The sequence below is a fragment of the Macaca nemestrina genome, chromosome 18, assembly GCF_043159975.1.
Source record: "Macaca nemestrina isolate mMacNem1 chromosome 18, mMacNem.hap1, whole genome shotgun sequence".
NCBI lineage: Eukaryota > Metazoa > Chordata > Mammalia > Primates > Cercopithecidae > Macaca > Macaca nemestrina.
Genome location: NC_092142.1, coordinates 50764286 through 50787007, shown reverse-complemented (window position 1 = coordinate 50787007; position 22722 = coordinate 50764286). Strand labels below are relative to the sequence as shown.

At 40.2% G+C, this 22722-nt stretch overlaps 1 long non-coding RNA gene across 3 annotated transcripts in view; it reads right to left on the bottom strand.

The window, feature by feature from the left end:
• The window catches only part of LOC105492271 (uncharacterized), a 51973-nt gene extending 30497 nt beyond the window's left edge, over positions 1 to 21476 (bottom strand). Inside the window, exons 1-5 of one of the 3 annotated variants that reach the window (XR_011616445.1) lie at positions 21299 to 21476; positions 19744 to 19806; positions 16514 to 16965; positions 16095 to 16189; positions 13907 to 13918 (exon numbers count right to left, since the gene is read on the bottom strand). This is a non-coding gene — a long non-coding RNA (uncharacterized lncRNA). Of the gene's footprint in view, positions 1 to 13906; positions 13919 to 16094; positions 16190 to 16513; positions 16966 to 19743; positions 19807 to 21298 lie in introns of those variants that run through there. The other 2 variants (XR_011616444.1, XR_011616443.1) reach the window with 2 other exon arrangements.
• Positions 21477 to 22722: the final 1246 nt, after the last annotated feature.

Genomic DNA, 22722 nt, shown 5'->3' with positions numbered 1-22722 from the left:
CTCACAGAGTGGGTAGGTGCCATCAGTAAACCACAGTAGAAGACAGAGTGAAGAATGTTTGTCTGTGACATAGGTACTCATGGCTTTTTCTTTTTTTTTTTAATTAATTAATTTATTATTATTATTATACTTTAAGTTCTAGGGTACATGTGCATAACGTGCAGGTTTGTTACATATGTATACTTGTGCCATGTTGGTGTGCTGCACCCATCAACTCGTCAGCACCCATCAACTCGTCATTTACATCAGGTTTAACTCCCAATGCAATCCCTCCCCCCTCCCCCCTCCCCATGATAGGCCCCGGTGTGTGATGTTCCCCTTCCCGAGTCCAAGTGATCTCATTGTTCAGTTCCCACCTATGAGTGAGAACATGTGGTGTTTGGTTTTCTGGTCTTGTGATAGTTTGCTAAGAATGATGGTTTCCAGCTGCATCCATGTCCCTACAAAGGACACAAACTCATCCTTTTTTATGGCTGCATAGTATTCCATGGTGTATATGTGCCACATTTTCTTAATCCAGTCTGTCACTGATGGACATTTGGGTTGATTCCAAGTCTTTGCTATTGTGAATAGTGCCGCAATAAACATACGTGTGCATGTGTCTTTATAGCAGCATGATTTATAATCCTTTGGGTATATACCCAGTAATGGGATGGCTGGGTCATATGGTACATCTAGTTCTAGATCCTTGAGGAATCGCCACACTGTTTTCCATAATGGTTGAACTAGTTTACAATCCCACCAACAGTGTAAAAGTGTTCCTATTTCTCCACATCCTCTCCAGCACCTGTTGTTTCCTGACTTTTTAATGATTGCCATTCTAACTGGTGTGGGATGGTATCTCATTGTGGTTTTGATTTGCATTTCTCTGATGGCCAGTGATGATGAGCATTTTTTCATGTGTCTGTTGGCTGTATGAATGTCTTCTTTTGAGAAATGTCTGTTCATATCCTTTGCCCACTTTTTGATGGGGTTGTTTGTTTTTTTCTTGTAAATTTGTTTGAGTTCTTTGTAGGTTCTGGATATTAGCCCTTTGTCAGATGAGTAGATTGCAAAAATGTTCTCCCATTCTGTAGGTTGCCTGTTCACTCTGATGGTAGTTTCTTTTGCTGTGCAGAAGCTCTTTAGTTTAATGAGATCCCATTTGTCAATTTTGGCTTTTGCTGCCGTTGCTTTTGGTGTTTTAGACATGAAGTCTTTGCCCATGACTCATGGCTTTTTCGAAGGAAAGAAACATTTATCTATGATAATGTCTCCAAAAAAGTGAAAAGTGAAAGACAGATAAAGAGTTCTGTTTGTTTCAGGGAAAATGGAAGAAACCATGTAATTTGAGGAAAGTAGAAAAAACACGCACTTTGGGGGAAGTGATCAGTATTTTCAGCTATTTTTCATCACAATTGTCACCATCTTGACCCCTGAAGGCATCTAGGTTAGAAACTGTACTCTAAATGAATATTCCAGTATCATTCCCTATATCTTGCCCATGCCACACCTCTGGAGGCGTACAGAGTGACTTCAAGGAAACAACTGAGCATATAATTCTTAGTATTTGCAACTTGGACAAAGGTGGTGCAATGAAAGCCCCAGGCTGTTTCTTCTGTACCCAGTCATCCACATGACTCCCATATCTTAGTATGATGATCTTGTTTTCCCCTACTTTATTCATTTTCAATCCAACTCTTTATTTAGTGGCACCATATATGATTCCAGGGCAACTATTCTTTGGAGAGAATAAAGGATGATACATTTGTCCCATTAACATTTCTCTTGGAAAGGTCTCTTAAGTCTACAATGAAAACCTTTCTCAAATGTGTATTTCTCTTTTGTGCCTCTGTCTCCCCAAGTAACTCCTTCTGCCAAAGGTGTCCTTTCTATTAATACCTTTTTTTAATACCTGAAAATATTTACCAGTGTCCCAGAACTCTGGGCAATGCTTCTGACTCTCAAAGGAAGAAGTAATCAAGCTCTTCTTGGGTCCTTACTGCCCTGTTCCCCTTCTTTTGAATCACATTATACTGTTATCATCTGATAGCTTTAATCATGACTCTAAAACCAATTTTAATAGGTAAAATGTGGACATAGTAAACAAAAACATCGGAGCTTCTGAAAGTATATGCAGTAAAACATAAGTATCCCTCCCTACTCTTAACCCTGTGTCCCTGGTACTTTTCCCTAGAGGAGACAACTTGTCTCAGTTTCTTGTGTCTCCTTCTGAAGGCCATCTCTGAAGCATGCATAACACTTTGCACACAAACGAAGACACTACACACACTTCTTCACCTTGATTTTTTGTTACTTGAAATATATCTTAAAAGATTGTATTCTGAAAGTGTGTCTTTAAGAGTATTCCACATCAATACATTTATTTATTCATCCAAAAATATTTATCAAATGCCTACTACATACCAGCACAGTTCAACCTCTAGGGATGCAGCTTTGAACAGACACAATTGCAACACTAATTGATTTATTTTCTGTGTTGTTTTGATTGACAAATTGAGTATTTTGATTGGCAAGTTTTCATTGACAAATAAAAATAATATAAAACAAAATTATTTACATATATTATGTATCATGTTAGGTAACATAATATGTATTATAACAGGTGGTATTTAATACTATGTAGGAAAACAATGTAGCATCAGAAGATACAAAATGTTGGGAGACGGAGTTGCAATTTTAAATCTACTGCTCAGAGAAGGCCTCATTGAGAAGATGGCCTTTGACTGGGGATGAAAGTCTGTACCTGGTATATACAGATGACCTCATTTTTTAAAGTGAATTATAGTCTTCTAAGTACATGATATGTCATAATATTAATGCATTTGCCAGTCCATGATAAGGGACTGTTGGTTGTTTCTACTCTACGTCCAATAAACAATGATACAAAGATTATCTTTGCAACCACTCTTTACATATATGAGCATCTTTAAACATAGTGACCAAAAAAAAAAAAACTCTTAGAAGAATTGCTGTATCAGAAAAAAGAATTACCTGTATACATATTCATGTCATTTATTAACCTGAGTTTCTCAAGAGTAAGAACCATATCTCAGACATCTTTGAATTTCCTGAACCTACAGGATGTTTTTGGTTTGAACACGTAACATCTCAGGTCAAGAGTGTGGTTTTTCATTCTTCCAGTAAGCATGCCAACTTCCTCAGTCCCCTAAATTATATCCTACAGCTTAAGTTCACATCTACCCCCTTGGATTCCAGCTGACATGGCTGAACTTACTACAGGAACCTAAGTAGGACAGAAAGTAAAAAGTCTTTCCCATTAGGCAATAAACAGTCATTTTTCTCCTCTGTGTAGAGGGACACCGTGTCTTCAGGATGTGAAACTGTGAAGGCTCACCCCAAAGGACAAAAAGAATAATTCACATCACATCCTTGTGCTATTGTAAACACATATGCATCGCCTTCCCAAAGCCCTTTCTTTGAAGGTATCCAAAGGAGACTACATATCCTCAAGGTCAAGGTAACTGAGAAAACTGGCAGGCTCCAAAAGCTGTTGAGCATTTCAGTTAAAGTTAAGATCAGTTTAGTTTAAGGAGAGAGAGAAAAAAAAAAAAAAACCTCCCAGAGAAGACATGATGGATATGTAGCAACTTGGAGCTCTGATAATATTTTCAGAGGATGTCAGAGCATTTACAATTATTCAGTGCTCAGAACTCATTTGCTCCCTGGCATTATCTGTGTTGGTCACAATGGAAAGTATCCTTGAAACATGTAGGGAAAGGTCATCTCATAAAAATAATAAGCAAGCTCTTTGCTCTTAGTTCACTTAGAGAAGGCAAGAGGAAAATATATAAATAAGAGAGTCAACAGCTGGATGGTATGCCTGAATTTGTAGGGCAGATGATTCCTGCTGACGCCAGAGGCTGGTGTTCCCAAGAAGAACAACAAGAAGTGATTTCTATTAAACCCTCATATCTTATTAATTTTATAACATAAATTGCCGTTAGGCTTTCCTGTGGAATAGACAATGATGATAATTTACACATGCTGGACAGATAAATGGTTCAATTCTTAGTTACAAGAGACTGTTGACAGTGATTACTGATGCTCATTTCTTTCATGCACATTATGGGGGGGCAGGAAACTCCAGGTTTAGAGGCCTTTCATGTTTTTTCAAGGTAAATCAGTCACTCACATAATAATTATTTATTATTCCACATTGGCAGACAGTTGGGTGCATTTATGACAGTTAAGAGCTTGAGACAAAATGCTGCAAAGTGGCACAACCAATAAAATATTTTACAGCACAGGAGATAGCAACGATAATTAGAACGCCTTGGTACATAATGAAAGAAAAACTGTGAGGTTTTCCTAGTGACTCCTGGCTAGTTTCACCCATACCTTTAACTCGTTTGGGTCTGAAGTGCTGGTGTTCACGTGAGATTTGGACCCAGACCACTAGAAATCTTGATAAAGGCCCTCCTTCCCTAAATATCATCCATCCACCCATCTGTCCACATATTTCATTTTTCATTCATGCATCCAACTTTGATTAAGCATTTTGTATGTGCTGAGAACTCGATTAAGTTCTTTATTTCATATCTAACTGGAAAGACAGACCCTTAACTGAGAACTGGGTGAATTCTCATTTCAATTTAAATTGACCTATCTCTTCCGATTCCCTACCTTGTTATGTTTCAGGTGTTCATCAGAGTTAGGTTTCCATAAAAAAGAAAGTGTTAAATCTAGGTTCATTTGTCACAGTGCTTGGTTAGTGTTATTTTATTTCTGAAATCCATTTTAAAAAAATACACATATTATAAAAGAAAATACAGTGAAAACCTCATTTCTCTCATATTGCTAAGCTCTAATTGCCTCCCCAGGATACCAGTTTCCTACGTCCTCTACTGCGTTATTCTATGTACAGTCAGGCCTGCTATGATTCAACAGATATACCCCTAAAGATCACTGTGCTCTACAAAATCACACAGCAAAAACAGCAGGTCTGATGGGGAAAAGAGGAGCAGAGTTACAACACTCTAAAATATCAGCAGCATGTTTGAAAAATAATAAACACCATAGGAATCTAGTAAAAACAGTAGAACAGTTTTACATGTGTTAGGTGGTTAAGAAATAAATACATACTACAATGAGTATGACACTTTACCTTGAAAAAGAACTAGATTTTGCTTATAGAAATAGATATGGAAAGACTGTAGCTTGCAAGTTTCTAGGAAGTAACAGAAGGAGGGCTACCTGATGGAAACTTCAAACACCAGACGTGATAGCTATGGCTCACAACACAGCTAAGCTGAGGTTGCTGGTAGATGTTTGAGGTGTGTGTATGTGTGTGTTTTGTGTATTTCTCCGTGGTTTTATTTTCTCTCTCTCTCTCTCTCTTTTTTTTTTTTTTTTTTTTTTTTTTTTTGAGACAGAGTCTCGCTCTGTAGCCCAGGCTGGAGTGAAGTGGCTCGATCTCGGCTCACTGCAAGCTCCGCCTCCTGGGTTTAGGCCATTCTCCTGCCTTAGCCTCCAGAGTAGCTGGGACTACAGGCGCCTGCCACCACGCTGGGCTAATTTTTGTATTTTTAGTACAGACGGGGTTTCATGGTATCAGCCAGGATGGTCTAGATCTCCTGACCTCGTGATCAGCCTGCCTCGGCCTCCCAAAGTGCTGGGATTACAAGCTTGAGCCACCCCACCCGGCCTTATTTTCTCTTTATTATTTCACAGACTTTTTTTCTTTTTTTTTTTTCTGGAGACGGAGTCTTGCTTTGTCGTCCAGGCTGGAGTGCAGTGGCCCGATCTCCGCTCACTGCAACTTCTGCCTTCCGTGTCCAAGCAATTCTCCTGCCTCAGCCTCCCTAGTAGCTGGGACTACAGGTGCCCACCACCATGCCCGGTTAATTTTTTTGTATTTTAGTAGAGACAGGGTTTCACCATGTTGCCCAGGCTGGTCTGAAACTCCTGAGCTCAGGCAATCTGCCCGCCTCAGCCTCCCAACCAAGATTAAAGGCGTGAGCCACTGCACTCGGTCTATTTCACAGACTTAATTTTCCCATGGGCTCAATCACAATAGAGCAGAGTTACTCAAAGTCAAGTCTCTAATATTTGGCAGTCTGTGTTTAAATCCTAGCTCTCCCGATTATTTTTTATGTATCTTTGGGCTAGTTAACTATACCCTTATAGTTTAAGTTTTATCATTGTAAAACAGGAATATTTATACATATAGCGGGAACGCTTTCAGTATTAAATGAGATGATACATAGAAAGCTCTTACCCCTGTGCCTGAATACAATGAATGCAAAAAAAAAAAAAAAAAGGAGAAAAAAAAGGTACAGTTGTTTTTAACTCAGAAGAAATCTATCTGAATCCAGAGTATGACAGCAAAATGTCTGAATTTTCTCCAGCTTTCTTTCCATATGGATGCTTGTTGAGTTCTCTTCTGAGTTTAAAGTTGGTGCTGTGTCATGGCTCTGTCTACCTGGGAAATTTTTTCTGCCTTCACTATCTATGATGCACTATGATGCTACTCAAAGCACTATGATGTTTTGAGTATACGGGATTTGTGAACTCTTACTACCACAGATTGTCCTATCTTCTCTTCATTGTGGCTACCGCCTGGGTTCAGTATATTACTTCTAGTCTTCCATCCCCTTTTATATCCAGATATTCTCCAGAAGTTGTAATCTATGAATGGAGATCAAAGGAGAGTCATTCATAAGAGCTGATGAAGGAGTTCCACAACTCTACCTGTTTCAACTAGAAATACTAATGTAAGTAAAGAGACAACAGTTTTCTGATTGGTGCAGTCCTTGGAATTCTGAACTAATGAAAGATAGCAAAAATGGGATGAGCCATCTTCCTATCTTCGGTCCTTTCATCCTGTTACATTGCCTTTGTGATCTGAGAGGTGCTTCTAGATTCTATCTAACGCTTGGCAGACCTATTTCTTGGTGGTGGGGGAAGTTCTTGCCTTCTGTGCCTCTGCTGTTTGAAGTTAGAAGACCTCTTCCTTATTTACAATATACTTATGTTTTTGGTGTTTTTCTCAAATTCAGGACCAGCAGAAAAATGGTGGGAACTGAATGCGTGTGCTTTTTTGTTTTCTGATGAGTGGTGAGGACTGAGAGTTCTTTCCAGGGGCTGATTGTCTGACTTTTGCAACATCTCACAGAGGGTACTTTCAAGGGGAATTAGTAAAATGAGAAAATCTCGAGTTGAACAGAACTTTAAGAATTATAGAACCTAAGCTAATGCCTGGTGTTCAAATTATTTTAACAACAACCCGGTCATATAATTTGTGCAATTTCTTCTTGCACTATCTTCTTGATACCAATCTCACCAGCCATCAATAGAGTCCATTTCATTGCCAGACAAATTCCTGAATCAAATTAAAATGTGTCCTTTATGTATGTTCTTAGAAGTAAAGAAGAAAGTTATTATACCAGTCAGGAATTTGCACAGGAAACAGAAAACACTCTCGGTATTATAATCAAAAAGGCATTTAACAAAAGGGATTAAATACTTTCAAAATTATTGAAGAAAATGGATGGATCAGAAGTTGAGGGATTGATATATTTTTTTTTTCTAATTTAAACTTTTGTTGAACTATAATGTGCATACCGAAAATGCCATTAATATTTTGGCTTCAACATCACCCAGTAGGAAACTGCCTCTACCACCAGTTCCTGCAGCTGTCTCATACCCACAAATGTGGTCCCCAGACACTGGAACCTGCAATCAGGCAACAGCACACACATATAGCCATTGCAGGTTGTTTGTCAGCCAGTCTTGCTGGAAAAAAAAAATATTTCTGCCTGCTTTTTACCTTCCAAATCTCCCGAATCTAATTTACAGGACCCAAGTCATGTTGAGGGCTGTGGTCACAAGTTGGTCTCAGAAAAGTTGTTTTTATCTTACCAACCTCTGCGTTATAAGGGTGCACGTAGCAGGGCATGAGAATGCATGGCAAGGAACAATAGACCATATGAAAGAAGTTATCTAAGTTCTAGATAGACAGACTTTTTTTTTTTTTTAACAAAAATGTTTCTTCCAGTGTCTTGGCCCATATAATGTATAATAGTCATGAGGTTCAAAAGAAAACGGCACTTGATTAGTTATTATTGTCTTCTGAATAGCAGATAATGTTTAGCCATTTTAAGACATTAGCATTTGAGTTCAAAATACTTTTACAGATTTGCATTAATCAATTATCAAGATCTGATGAGTACAGAATTAATAGGGTCCTGAGGTTCAATAAAGAAACTGGGGAAGGGCAGAGAAAGGAGAATTAGATGATAATGAATATAAATGAGATCTTTTCCTCAAGAAAGGATACCTCCTAAAGATTACTTTCAGAATCTATAGAAAAACAAAGGCAAAGAGCCCCGGTGACACGGCTATCATGTAAAGTCTCAAAAGCATTCCCCAGTAGTGCCATGTTCTTCAAATGTTTACCGGTAGACATGAAAGAGACATGAGAGACCACCAGGAGCAATTCACTATGACCACATTTGACCAGTGAAAAATAGAGTGCAATTTATGAGATGCCAAGGACCTTTGTCCGCTCCGTTCCCATCTCTCTGGAGAGCAGCAGTGCAATCAGGAAGTTTATTCCTTTGTAAACACACCTTATTTTTAACATCTTAGTCATATTCAGCTGAATTATCACTGCTTATGTTATTCAAATGACTCATTTCCTCTTGCAGCCTGCAAATATTAGACATGATCATATCCCATATCTGTCTTCTTCCCTGTAACCCTGAGAACCATCGTTTAGTTTATCCAAAAGAAGAGTTTTAGAGGAAAACCATACCAAAGGCCAACATAAAATGCAAGAAACGGAAAAGCGAATTGCACATGTATCTTTTTATTTGAAGCCTCCGCACACAAGAAAGGTTCAGTTCGTGTTCTCTGTAAAATGTAGATGGATGGCAGCAATAACATCAGATATAGGGAAAAAAAAATCAAATCACTGAGTAGGTCACATTCCAGATATATTATATCAGGATGGGGGGAGCTCTACCTTCAGGCATGTGTTGCCTTTCTCAAAAGGCTTCTGAAATGCGTCCATGCATCCTTCCCTTCACCCTGTTTGGGCCTGATTCGACACTGCAATTCACGTATTGTCTCATACTCAGACTGCTTTCTTATTGCTCCATGAAAATCTTATGCTCATTTATACATTTTTATCTTTGCTGTTCATAGCAGATGCTGGTGAGTTTCCACCTAAATTCCCTTTGCCTGACCAGTGCATCTGGCCTTAGCTGCTGAACTTCTTGCCCATAGGTTACCCCTTCACTTGAAGGGCGGGCCCATAATCACTGATTGACACATGGAGAGTTCAGAAGACCCCTTGCTTTAAGAGGAGGATATTCTACATTGCAACTAATGAATCCACATCTGTAGTTTATGCTCTCTTTTTAGGGAACCTGATTGGAGACACTGCTAAATAGGTTTTTTTCTTTATCAGCTTGAAACTCTGAGTCCAGACACTTTCTGCTTCCCCAAGGTAGTAAAGGTCTGGGTTCATTTCCACTAACCTTCCGGAAGTCTTCCCTGATAGTTTCAGTTCTCTTCTCTGTTCAGAGATGCTCTCTCATTCCCAGGTGGTGATACTCAGTCAAGTGCTCTCATAGATGCTGTTTTGTGGGGTTAGCTGCCTCTTGTTCATATATATAAACTGTAGTTCCCTCAGGAAGAATGTGGTAGAGGTATATGATGTGCGGTCCATAAATGGTGTCCACCTAGCTTGACTTATAAGAGCGGTTGATTACTACCACCCAGTTGCTCATCAACTCCAAATCAAACCAACCTGCACCCTTCAATAAGTCAGGAGCAACAACTCTGTTTATCTAAGGAGGATCCCAGTCCCGGGTCACCACAAGGCCTTCTGACAAAATGGTGCAAAGAAAGGGGGTGGGCAGAATTACTGAGCTTCAAATAAACACAAGTTCATGTCTTACCAAGCACCTCATCAACACATGAAAGGAAGGCTGAGCCATCCCACGCTGCTTGTAGCCAACTGATTGTCAGGAGGAGTTGATTTTTCAAAGTGAACATCCACAAACTGAGGCATTTGGCCTAAGAAACTGAGTCTAGGATTAAAAGAAGAACATGTAAGGGAGACCTCACTTGGAGTGCGCAGATTGGTTCTTTTAGAAGAAAGATAGGAGGGTCCTTTGTCAGAATAGAAACAGTTTTTCCCAGTTTCCAAAGCTACGCTTTTTGAAACATAATTTTCTCTAGGTAAACTGAGAACATAAGATTCTGTCTGTAGGTAAATTTTGAAATCTACACACTACAGCCAATGGAAATTTCCAAAGGGCATTAAAGGCTCTGAAAAGTCCTGTAAGTTAAAAAAAATCTGCTAATTTTGTTTAATCTAGCATTTTTTATTTTTATGTGACGACAGAAGAAAAATTATTCTATAGAGCTATTTATTGTGGAAATCTTTACAGACATTCTGGGGGTGGCAATTATGGTCCTGGTCATCTGAGACCATGTGAAATTTGCATGAAGTCATTCTACATTGGTGAGGAATTGAGTACAGGGCCAGTAACCTATCTTTCTGTTTGACATTTACTGGGAAGATAATCATTTGGCTACAAGCAGCGTGGGATGGCTCAGCCTTTCTTTCATCCTGTAGATTAGGCAGTTGGTGAGAGCTGAACTTCTATCTATTTGCAGCTCCATAATTCTGTTCTCCTTTTCTCTTTCCTCAGTTGTAGGAAGCCCTTGTGGTGACTGGCAATTGGAATCCTCCTTAGATAGACAGAGCTGTTGCTTTCTGCCTGCTTGAAGGATGCAGATCGGTTTGGTTAGGGGATGACCAGCAATGGGGTGGTAGTAAAAACGGAGTCTATTTTATTACAAGGACTATTTTATTCCCATTCTTTAACATGACATTCCAAGAATTACATAATTTATTCCTCACAAGCATCCATAGAATCTACAGAACAGATGTCAGCATCTTTCTACTTTATAAGTGAAGAAAATGAGTCCCAGAGAGAAAACAACTGTCTTGATTAGTTTGTACTTCATCCAGTTTCCCATCTACTTATTTACTCAGAAATATTTATCAAGTACCAACTCGATGCTGGGTCCCATGCTCCTGCATTCATCTCACATTGGTTTTGTTCTGCACAGAAAATGAACAACCATGTCATAGCAGGCAAGGTGCATGGTCTTGCCAGAGTAGCAAGATGGTGTCCAACTCAACTCAACAAGCAGGAGGAATGTCCCCACCCTGGGCAGACTCTGGGTCTGGGTCATTTCTTAGAAGACTTAAAGATCTGAAAAATCTAGGAACAAGATTCCTGCTTCTGTTTTTGTGGTCTAGTGTTCAAACCAGTTTACTTTATGTTTTCCTTGAATACAAACATTATTACGTCTTAAAAGGTTTATAGTGTTCTAAAGTATCTAAACTATTTAAACCAGGTTTAAATTAGGTAACTTTAGCTCAAGAGTAGAAGACGGTGCAAGATTGAATCTTCTCTCCTGTATTTCACATAGGGGAGCAAGTTCTTCATCTTCAGAACTTATGTCTGTGTTTAGGGAACACCATGATAACTAAAATAAATGCTAACTTAGAATAAAAATATCAAAGGCAGTTGCTTGTATATGGCAGGTCATTAATTGTTGAATAACTTAATGACTATGTGTGATTATCAAGCCCCATTGTGGGATTTTCTAACTAGCCACTATTGACATTTTGGGCCAGATAACTTTGTTGTGGGAGGCTGTTCTGTGCATTGTAGGATGTTTAGCAATATCCCTGATATCTACCCTCTAGATGCCAGCAGCCTGCCCACAGTTGTACTATCCAAAGTGTCTCCAGACATTGCCAAATATTCTGGAGTGGGCAATATTTCTCCCAGTTGAGAACCACTGCCCTGATGTGCACTGAGCATACTGAGTGGTCATTCATTCTTTGACCTGTGCACCAGGAAGGTAGATAAGGTAGTTGAGCAAGGTGTGAACAGCTTGCTGAAGGTCAAGTCTAGAGTTAGGTATATGGTGGGGGCTAGAACAGGAGTTATCTACCTCCAACCTTATGCCAGGCTATTTGTTGCATAGTGACGATGACTTTTACATGAGTGGCTTCGCCAGATTCACAGTCCTTTGCAACTGGATGTGAGAGCACAGTGAGGAAAGGCATCTTAATTCCCAAATGAAGAGGCCCAAAGGAATCAGACCCTGGAGGCTGCGTTGCCCCCTTTCTGGTTTCATGTAGAACTAGAACTCTCTGCGCATGAGCAGCCAAAACATGAATATCCCTCCAACAGGCCTACCCTAGTTAGCCATGGCGTTTGGAGATAGTGGGTGTTTGGTTAATGACAAACTGTACCTTTTCCAGACTCCAGATGAAAGATGGTCAAATGGACTCTCCTAGGGGTGGCAGTTTGGCTGTTTGTTCTCTCCCTCTCTCTCTGTATCCACGTACATCATGACTTGAGTTACAAAACATTGGCTGGGCAAGGTTTGGGGTTGGTAGGGAGCCATGGGACCTAAGCCTCTGTTTATGACACATGTCATATTTCATGGACCACGTCTGGACCCCACCTGCCTCCTTAATCTCCCTGGAATGCTGCCGCTTCCTCTGCAAGCTGCGTGCTGTTCTGATGACTTCGGTGGGTACTGCAGTTTCCAATTTCCTAACCTTTCTATTAAAATTAATATTTAGATCTTATAACTTTAAAACTGGAAGAATGATGGAGGCAGTATTTGATGTTTATGTCTCTCAGTCACGAAAATGCTCCCCATGTCACTTATGCCGGGCCACACACATGTAGTCACAATAAATAGCATTTAACGTGTTTACAGTACGGAGAGGATGAGGAGGACTTCTGTTTTTACATTGATGGACTCAGCTGGGCTGGGGATACTATTGTTTACAATGAGCTACATTTTTTGTTGTTCTGATTTACCCTCAAATTAAATCTTTATTTCAGAAACCAACCCCAGGGAGTCTCTGTAACGAGAGAATGTAATAAACAGCATTAGGAGAGGGCCCGTAGCTGCTGCTCCCTGGTAATTAGTCCAAATGTCTCAATCAGAGTGGTTTTCAAAGTTTTATGGCCGCAGTTTGGTCACAGGTTTATTTGTAAAAATCTGGTTTGGCATTTTGTTCAGCCTGGCCTTTGCCCTCTGGGGAGGGAAGCTGGGGGTCTGGCCACACGGAACGGGACGGGCAAATCAGGCTTTTAGGTTTGCTCGGGGGCCATCCCCACGTTTCTCGTTGCCATCTGTTTCCAAATTGAAAAAGATCTGAATGTAAAGGAATTGAAAAGGGGAAATAAATATCTAGTCTTCGTTTGGAGGACACGCAAAGGAAGACGAGGGGGCGAAGCTGGGACCCAGTGTGTGGGAGTGTTCTCATCAAGGCGGGGCCACAGCCCTATAAAGCTCGGCAGGAGGGGAGAGGTCATTAAAATGCCCCGGGTGCCCGGTACACCCCCTGTCCCTCAGTTTGGTGGGAAGAAGGAAGCCTGGACCTTGGCGACACTCCTACCCCCAAGCCATACAGAACCTCCCTGGGGGCCTATAAGTTGCTGAGAGCTCCAGCCTGCCTAGGGAAGGCTGCCCCGCAGAGGGGGCGGAAAGAACACAGCAGCAGGGCCAGCTCCAGGCAACCTCCCATTCACTCTGAGAGCAAAGGCAGGGAATGCAGACAGGCCAAGCCGGCTGCTCACCGTGCAGATTCTCCTGCTGCCCTCTCTCCATAGCATTTGTTTTGTCACTCAGTATTAGCTGAGCACCGTAAGTGTTGAGATATTTAGCCATCTTGTTTTCTGTGCCAAATGGCAAAATCCCTAGGGGCCTGGACAGGTAGGAGGTTCTGAAGGGCATAATGGATGGATAATTTAAATAAGAAAATCCAGAATGTCTGGTGTCTGTGTTGCAAGCCCCTCTGCTTACCTTTAAGTCACTTAGCCTGGGTGCAGAGGTCGCACTAGGTCCGGGGTAAAGGAGAGAAAGGGAGAAGGGACAGGAAAAGCGAGTGAGGGAAGATCAGGTCACGGAGTCCTTCCTCATCCATGCTGCCATGTTATTTATTCATTTTCAAATAACATTTGTGTAAGACCTATCTCCTAAGGAACCATCAATCATTGAGCCCAAGCATCTGCAAACATTTTCTGTAAAGGGCCAGATAGTAAATATTTTATTTAAGCTTTGTGGGTCGTACAGTCTTTGTGATAACCACGCCATGCAAAAGTAGCCATAGGCCATATGCAAATGAATAGGCACCACTGTATTGCAATAAAACTTTACATACAAAATCAGGTGGCCAGGCAGGGTTTGGTCGATAGTTTGACCACCACTGATTTAACCATTACTTCCATCTTCTGAGTTAATTTTGCTCTTTCTTTAGTTCTCCTCTTCCTTTCCCATTCCTTCCCCCTTTTCTCTCTGCTTTCCTCCCTTCTTCCCTCTCTCTCTTCCTTCCTTCCTTTTTTTTTCCCTTTCTTCTTTCTTTTAAATTAAGACACAGAGAACACAATGATAAGATGGGCATGGTCCTATTCCTCATGAAGCTTATCATAGGGAATATTAATTGGTAAACAAATCATACACATGAAATATTGTAGCAAACGATACTAGTTTTGCAGCATCCATCTCCGTGTCTCACCACAAGAATCCCAATTTCATTCTGGGTGACAATGTCTCAGATTTTTAAAAAAATCAATTCTGCTTTTTTTGCAGTGACAGGTGGCCATGTGACAGATTCTGGCCAAGGAGACACAGGCAGAAATTCTTGAAGACCAGAAATCATCCCCAAGTGAAAAGAAAAGTCCCTTTTGCCTCTTTGCTTCTTGGGCCTTTTATTTTCTTTTCACCTGGAATGCTGCTACAATCCCTGGAAACACAGCAGCTAGAATGTAAACATGAGGATAAAAGCCACGTGCTAAAAATGGAAGCAAGAGAGTAGAAGGAGCCTGGGTCTCTGAAAATATTGTTGATTCTTCATATCAGCCCTGGACTGCCTTCCTGTGAACTTTTTGTTGCATAAGGAAATAAACTGCTTATAGTTTAAGCTGATATAATAGGCTTTTCTGTTACATGCAACCCAGCATGTAACAGAAATGCAGTAATGAGCTAAATTATAATTAGGAACAGAGTAACAGGGCTGTAGACTAAAAATTTGTGCTCATTAAATACTGGTATAGCCTAAAAGAGAAAATAAGTGTAACTACTCTTAGATTTACTAAGTTATCACCTCAAAATCTGTATATCTGAACATTTAGCAATGCTTTCCAAGATTACAGGAAGAAAATGTGGCACTTAGCTGGCAGTGCTGCCCCAGCATTGTTCTAAAAAATGATTTATGATGACTAAGTTGTTTATTAAGTCTAGAAAACCAATGCAGCAAATTTAGGTGGGAGGTAAGGGTGGCGGCAGGTCTTGACTTAGTTCTTTTTTTTTTTTTTAATTTTAAGGTTTCATTTTAAAAAATATATTATTTCCGTAGGTTTTGGGGAACAGGTGGTATTTGGTTACATGAGTAATCTCTTTAGTGGTGATTTGTGAGATTTTGGTGTACCCTTTGTAGAAACTTCTTACTGAAAAAGGTTTTGTTTCTTTCCGCATGCCGGCAAGGGAACACAGAACCATTTAAACATGAATTCAGTTAGTCTGAATTGTTGACAGAACTACCACCTTCACGGCATCTTTTCAATATCAGGCATTCTACATGTTAGGATACGTTAATAAATAAGGAGTGATATGCGGGGGTGTATTTGTGTGTATGTGCTTTAAAGGATAAAGGTAATCATGACCACAACAGCAGAGTATCTTTCACCAGCTTGAGAAACACCAGGTAACAGCTCAAATAAAGACCTCAATCATCAGTGATTTAGTTGAGGCCTCCGTTAAGAGTTAGAAATAGGAGAAATGCACAGACAGCCTGATTGCTAGTGGACATTAGCTGTTTGATAAACTGTTCACATGATACTTAATTCTCAGAACTCAAGCACACAATTCAAATGTATCTATCAAGGGGGCAGGGGGTTCTTAGTCTGTTCAGGCTGCTATAATGGAATACCATAGACTAGGTGGCTTGTAACAACAGGAATTTACTTCTCACAGTTCTAAAGACTGGGAAGTTCAAGATCTGGGCACCTGCTTACTTGGTGTCTGGTGAGGGCCTGCTTCCTGGTTCACAGCCAGCCTTCCTCTTGAGGTGTCTTCACATGGCACAAGGGACAAGGAAATTCTCTGAAGTCTTTTTTTAAAAAAAAACAAGAGCACTAATTTCTCCATGAGGGTGAAGCTCTCATAAACTAATCACCCCTCAAAGGTCCCACCTCCTAATATGATCAACTTGGGGGTTAGGATTTCAATATATGAGTTTTTAGGCAACACAGTCCTTCCTAGCATAGCAGGAGTGACTTGATATAGGAGCTGGGGAAATGGAAAACTAGGTGGAAACTTCCCTGAAGGAGCTTCTAGTCCAAAGGATAATTTTTCAGGAAAGAAGGAAAGTGATATTCTACCGACTTTTGACTGAAGTGAAGGTACACTGATGACATTCTGGAAACATACTCACTTTGATTCCTTCTCAGACACTGAATTACATCAGCATTTAGAAATCAGAGCCTTGGCTTAAATGTCCAAGATTCCTGTATTCTTGTCATCCAGGCACCATGCCTTGGGGAGTCAATAACGCTTAGTATCATGGCTCTCTTCTGTCTGCTTGATCATCTCCTTCTTCCTGCTTTCATAGTTTATTGATGAATGAGATACACCTTGGACACTGAACATTGCTAGGATGCTCTTTTTTATTTTTCAAAGAATTGCTGCACAGTGGCACACCTAGACTGCATTCAGAAGCTTTCTAGGAAATTTCACTGCATTTTGCTTGAGCTTTTGGGTCAGCATTTTGGAAAGGAAGACAATTGATTTTTTTTTTCAGTCTTGCTGATGCAATTCTTTTTGATGTGTATCAAGTGTATTTTGACACAATCCCTTGAGTCATTGTGGTTTTCAATATTGTTGGCCCTATAATGAAAGTCAAAGGAAGGGGGAATCTTTTCACTTAATGTTGATTTCTAATATTGATGGTGCATTATCCTATTTGTGTTTCAGAAGCTACAAGGGATAGAATTAACCCTTTGAGTCTCAGATTAGGTACATCTCTTGTGGAACTATGGCTGACAAAAGCTGATACTGACACTGGAGACAAAAAAATTTCTTGAGGAATACATGTCATTCTTATGCAGGTAACAAATTTTTTATCATTACCTATTTTATGATAAATACAACTGCAGCAGAATTTGTAGGTGTTGGTTTTTTTCTTTCTTTTTTTTTTTTTTTTTTTTTTTGGCTGTAAGGCATCTTCAAGAGTGTTTGCCAATTTTCTGTCTCAAAAAAGGTGTCTTCACATCTTGATTTAGCCCTGAATAATTCAACAGAATCTCTAATAACAGACTTGCATGTTGCAAAGCCCCAAAACATGTAAGCTTAAAGAGGCAGCAAGAAATTTAGCATCACAAACAGAAGTCAAAGAAAGCAAGGAGATCTTTAAAGGGTAGGAGTCAGTGCTTCACACATGTGCAGGGTGCTTATTGTTGCTGACAGTTTATTGTTTACCATATAGCAGAGGCTCCTAAAAGGGACAAAGAACATTCCTGGAGGTTGGCTATTGCTCTTAATTATTTTTTAATGAGAATTTCCTTCTTAAACCTTGTCCATTAACTTGCCTTCCTTCCTTCCCTCCCTCCCTGCCTCCTTCCTTCATTCCTTCTTCCCTTCCTTCCTTCTTCCTTCCCTCCCTCCCTCCCTCCCTCCCTCCCTTCCTTCCTTCCTTCCTTCCTTCCTTCTTTCCTTCCTTCCTTCTCTTCTCCTTCCAACACATAATTATTGAGTTCTTACAACATTTCAGCCACTGTGTTAGGCCTTGAGGTTTGGATGATTCATAAAAACAAACCTTAATCCTCGTCTAGATTAGAGTTTTTAATCTTGTCTTTCTCCCAAAGACCAGGTTGTTTTGGTGATCCCTTGGATTCTGAGATAAGCCAGTGTTTTCCCAACAAATTCCTTCTCATCCTACTGGCCCCCCATTTTCATTAATATTCTTTAAATAACTATTGTTATTTTGTAATTTTCCACAAAACTCACGATGAGTATATTGGAAACCCTGACCTACAAGGGAATGTGGAAAGGAATGGGGGAAGCTTGGTTTGGAGATTGTAACTTTGGAAGATGTCTTCATATATTTGTAAATCTATATTTTTCTGTGGGGTAGATCTAAGATTGAATGAAAACAGATTTGGGTTCAAGAGACTCATACATTTTCTAACAAATAGAATAAAAGGAAATCTGCCTGAAACTGCACTAAGTATGTGGATGTGTTTGTATATTTTTCTCTGTATGTATAGAGTTGGGTTTCTCAATCTCATTACTATTGACATATTGGGCCAGATAATCCTTTTGTTGTGGGGGACTGCCTCGTGCATTGTAGGATGTTTAGCAGCAGCATCCCTGGCCTCTCCCCACTAGATGCCAATAGCAATGCCACCCGACCACCATTGTGACAACTAAAAGTAACCCATCTTTGACAAATTTACCCTAGGGAGCAAAATTGCTTTCAGATGAGGATTATTGAATATTCACACGCATACACACAGAGGAACAGGTTTATCTGGGGTACAGCTAGGATTCTGACTTAAAATCCACAGGTTCCCTGGAAAACCACATAGCTTTTTTGAGATGTAGGGGCTTTTCAGTACTAGAGTTATTGATTTGAAGCAGACAAAAAGTTGTCAGGAGAAACTGGAGGAAATCCTGTCTCAGGTAGGGGGCTGGACTCTATGATCCCTAAGTTCCCCATTTCCAACTAATAGATTTTATAATTCCATAAGACCAGATTCAGATTAGTAAAATTAGTGTCAGTTTTTAAGGGAAATACCAAACTAAGGTTATGACAGTGGGCCCCACAGTGCTATTTGAAATATGATGCAAGGTTATGGGGTGAGATGAGTGGGAGAGGTTGAGCTTGTTTGAGGTTTAATTGGCAATCAGAAATGTGCTTCCTAGATGCAGGCATGTCACTGTGAAAGCACACCCGGGACGTTACTTTCTTTGGCTGAAGTTATTAATATATGTTGATTGATGTCAAAATGGGAATTAAATCATAAATGTGCTTCAGTGCCTCGGGCTGGTGTCTTGGCAGCTTCTTTAGCCCTGTCACTTTGGAAAGACAGTTCAGATGGCCCTGCCTCATTTTTTTGATGATTTCTTAAAGATTTCACTTTATCATCATTTGTCTACGAGCAGGCTTTGCACCCCATCCCATTAGTATTACAGTCAGAACAAAGTTGTTACCTACAAAGGAGCCATGGATGGATTTCATACTTGAGTGAAACAATGGGGTGGTACATTCTATAAAGCAAACAAAACAAAATAAAATGTTCCCCATTCGTGGTATTTACAGACATGTAACACCATGGCTGCTGATTGGGATCTATGTTTCTTTCCCATGGGAGCCTCAAAATTCCTAGCATCTGCTCACAGGCATAAAAAAGCATGGCCTTTCTCATTTCCAAGTTAATCCAATTTGAGTGTGGACTGAGAGGGACCAGAACTTCCCGAATGGCCTGGCAGAACCGGGCAGCTCCACATGGCATCGTTACCAGACCACACACGTTATGTTTAATAGTTAGACTCTGTGCACTGGATCAGAGAGCAGAAAAATCAATGAATTTAAAATTCCTCAGGAACAGCCACCTTCTTCCTCCATGCTGTGGAGGCTTTTATTCTAAGCCCATCATCTCTCACCTGACTTTCAAGTATCTCAGAGGATGGCACTGCCTCTTGCTGTGTCTTCTTCCTGGTTATTTCCTGCAACATTAGTGAAGCAATATCTGTAAGCTCCAGTACACTCATATCATTCTCTTACTTAAAAACAATTTTGGTTCTTCTGCATTTAAGGGATAAAGTCCCAAATTCAAGCAATTGGAATAAATTACTCTTGATAAATTATTCTTAAACCATCACATCAATCCTTCCCTCCAGCCTCTGCTGTAAAAACCTTCTTATCCTCAGGTGAGAGTGTGTTATGGGTGGATCTAGCCACATGCCACACTGTCTAATGATTATCCTATTTCTTTTGTAGCCCATCTCAAATGTATCCTTCACCGTGAATCTTTCTTCATGTTTCTGGTTGGAACACGTTTTTTATTCTCCAGGGATCCCTCAACACAATATATTCAATTCATCCTGTGATATTTCAGTATTTTTCTACTTACAGATTTGTTTATTTGTTTACTTTGTTAGCCCTTATGGTTAGAGGGATATTATCCTTGATGCCTGGAACATAATAGCCACTCATTCAAATGTTTTGGAATGAATGAATAAATACATAATTTAATGTAAGTGTGAATAAACAAAAAGGTTCTCTCCATTTTCAAATCACTTCTTAGAATAAATTGCCAAGACTCATGTCATTATAGCAGAGTGGTGGTTGAGAGCTCAGACTATGCATTGAAACTTAGCTTCTCTACTTATCAGCTCTGTGACCTTGGCAAGTTACTTGCCCTTTCTCTGCCTCAACTACTTCTCTCTGTAAATGAGAATAATAATAGCATCTATTTATTTATTAGAGTTGTCATGAGGATGGAATACATCAATGTATTTAAAAGATCTTAGAAACTGGCCCACAATAAGTACCATGTTAGCATTAACTATTTTTGGAGACACCGGCTCTTCCCGGAATCTGATGTATGGATTTGCCACCGTATACAATGAATCACCAGGAAATATTAAACAAAAAAAAAATACAGATGTTGGGACCCCACCCCAGGCCAATTGAGTCAGAATCTTTGAGGGTGGATCCCAGGCATGAATTCACTATCAGATATTTCAAATAAAGACATGTTTATAAAGTGTTTGTTTACAGAGGAGAGTAGGGTTAAGGGACCAAACAAGAGATCATGAGGCACCCAGGAGCTAGAAACAGCGTGAAGCACTAGTGCACGGAAGGAGGCAGGAGTGGGAAGAGTGTCACTGGAGTCGGAGAAGGCCGGAGCCCTGGAGGTGGGCTGCCTCATCTCAAGGGACTCAGCCTCGAGGTGAGACATAGCACCAAGGCAGGGAGATATGGGAGAGAACCACCTGACCTCTTTCCTATTCCTGGCTTTCCATGTCTGACTGGGCAAGCTCCCCATGGCAAAATCCAGCCATAATCCATCTGGAAAGAGAGCAGGGAGAGCCAGCCACCAGGGTTTAGCAGCCTTGGGTACAGGCCAGAAAGAGAAAGGCAGAGAAGCCAGCACAATATTAGGAGAAAAAACACCCCAGTTGCTTCTGCTGCAGAATGAGGAACAAGACCCACTGATCCACGGAGCCATCCTCATCAGACCTCTCTCCAGTTCCTCCAGCAGCCAAGGAAGAGAGCCACCCCAGCCAGAAAGCACGCGGGTGGCTTTCCTACACCATATTCCTCAGGAGGTGCTTCCCAGGAGAACCATTTCAGTCCTTCTTCTAGGATACCAGGGACTAGGGGAAATGGTTTCTAGGAAGTACTCTGAGGACATAATCCAGTCAGTTTTAAGTATGAACTAACAGCTACCTTTCTTTCTAGGGTTGTGGGCTCTGGAAACTCAGGAGCCTCCCTCAATGAGAATTTGAATTTGAAATACACCCCCTTACATTTGGAAAGAAGCTCATGGCTCTTGCCTCTTTGTTTTTATCTAAGCAAATGTGTCAGAAGAGATTCCCCACACCCCACCCACCCAGACTTCCATCGAATGTCAGATCATATGACTCCCTCTAATTTGCATAACCACATGGTGAATTTGGAGAGTGGAAGGTTGCACCGCACCCTCGGTGAAGTGCTTCAGTTTGCATTGAACCCACCAGCTTGTTTTCCCATCCACAGTGTCGGCACATTTAAGAAGACTTCATTTCTGCCGCTTCCTTTCCAAAGAGGGGACGATATAAATCACAGGCGCAGAAGTAACTAGCAGTTGTGACATTTTGTTACAGAGTTTAATTACATGAATCATAAAATATTGCTACAATTTTCCAAACTGTTAAACCTTAATTAATATGAACCCACAGGGACCACCTTGATGGTTCTAAATATTCTGAATCACTACTCCTACAGTAGTGCTTCCGTCCGCCTGAAGTGCTTTGTAATTTGCAAAAAGTGATTAATTATTAGAAATGAAACCAGACAAATTAATTTAATATAAATGAGGTTGTACATGGTTTGATTAATTCTTTTTAATTACCTATATGTTATTTTTTCAATAGTTGAACAAAGAACCCTATTCTTCTCCTGCATGTTCATATTCATTAATCTCATTAGCACAGAGTATTAATATAATTTTATCGCACATTCCAGAAGTACGGCACATTGACAAACCGTAATGAATCGTGGCATTAGTGTCCTATCACTACATTAATTTCAAGACATGCCTGGCTCATCTGTAATTTACTTTGAGACTTCGTTTAAAATGAGCTGAATAAGCGTGTAATTATGACATCTGCTTCTTTTCAGGTACCTCTTTGTAAATCAGTGACAAAGGAATAGCAGGTTTAAATATGTGTTAACACTTGGATAGCATGTATAATTGCAATATGGTGATGTGTAATAAGATTAAATTAGACCGTACTATACTTGACACATGCAGGAACATAATTGAACTATAGTCATTGTTACAGTAGAAGCAGCTGCAAATTACCAATATTTGAATTGAGGAAAGTAAAACTGAGTTAGAAAAGCAGATGATGAGGGTAGCTGTCAATGAGTCA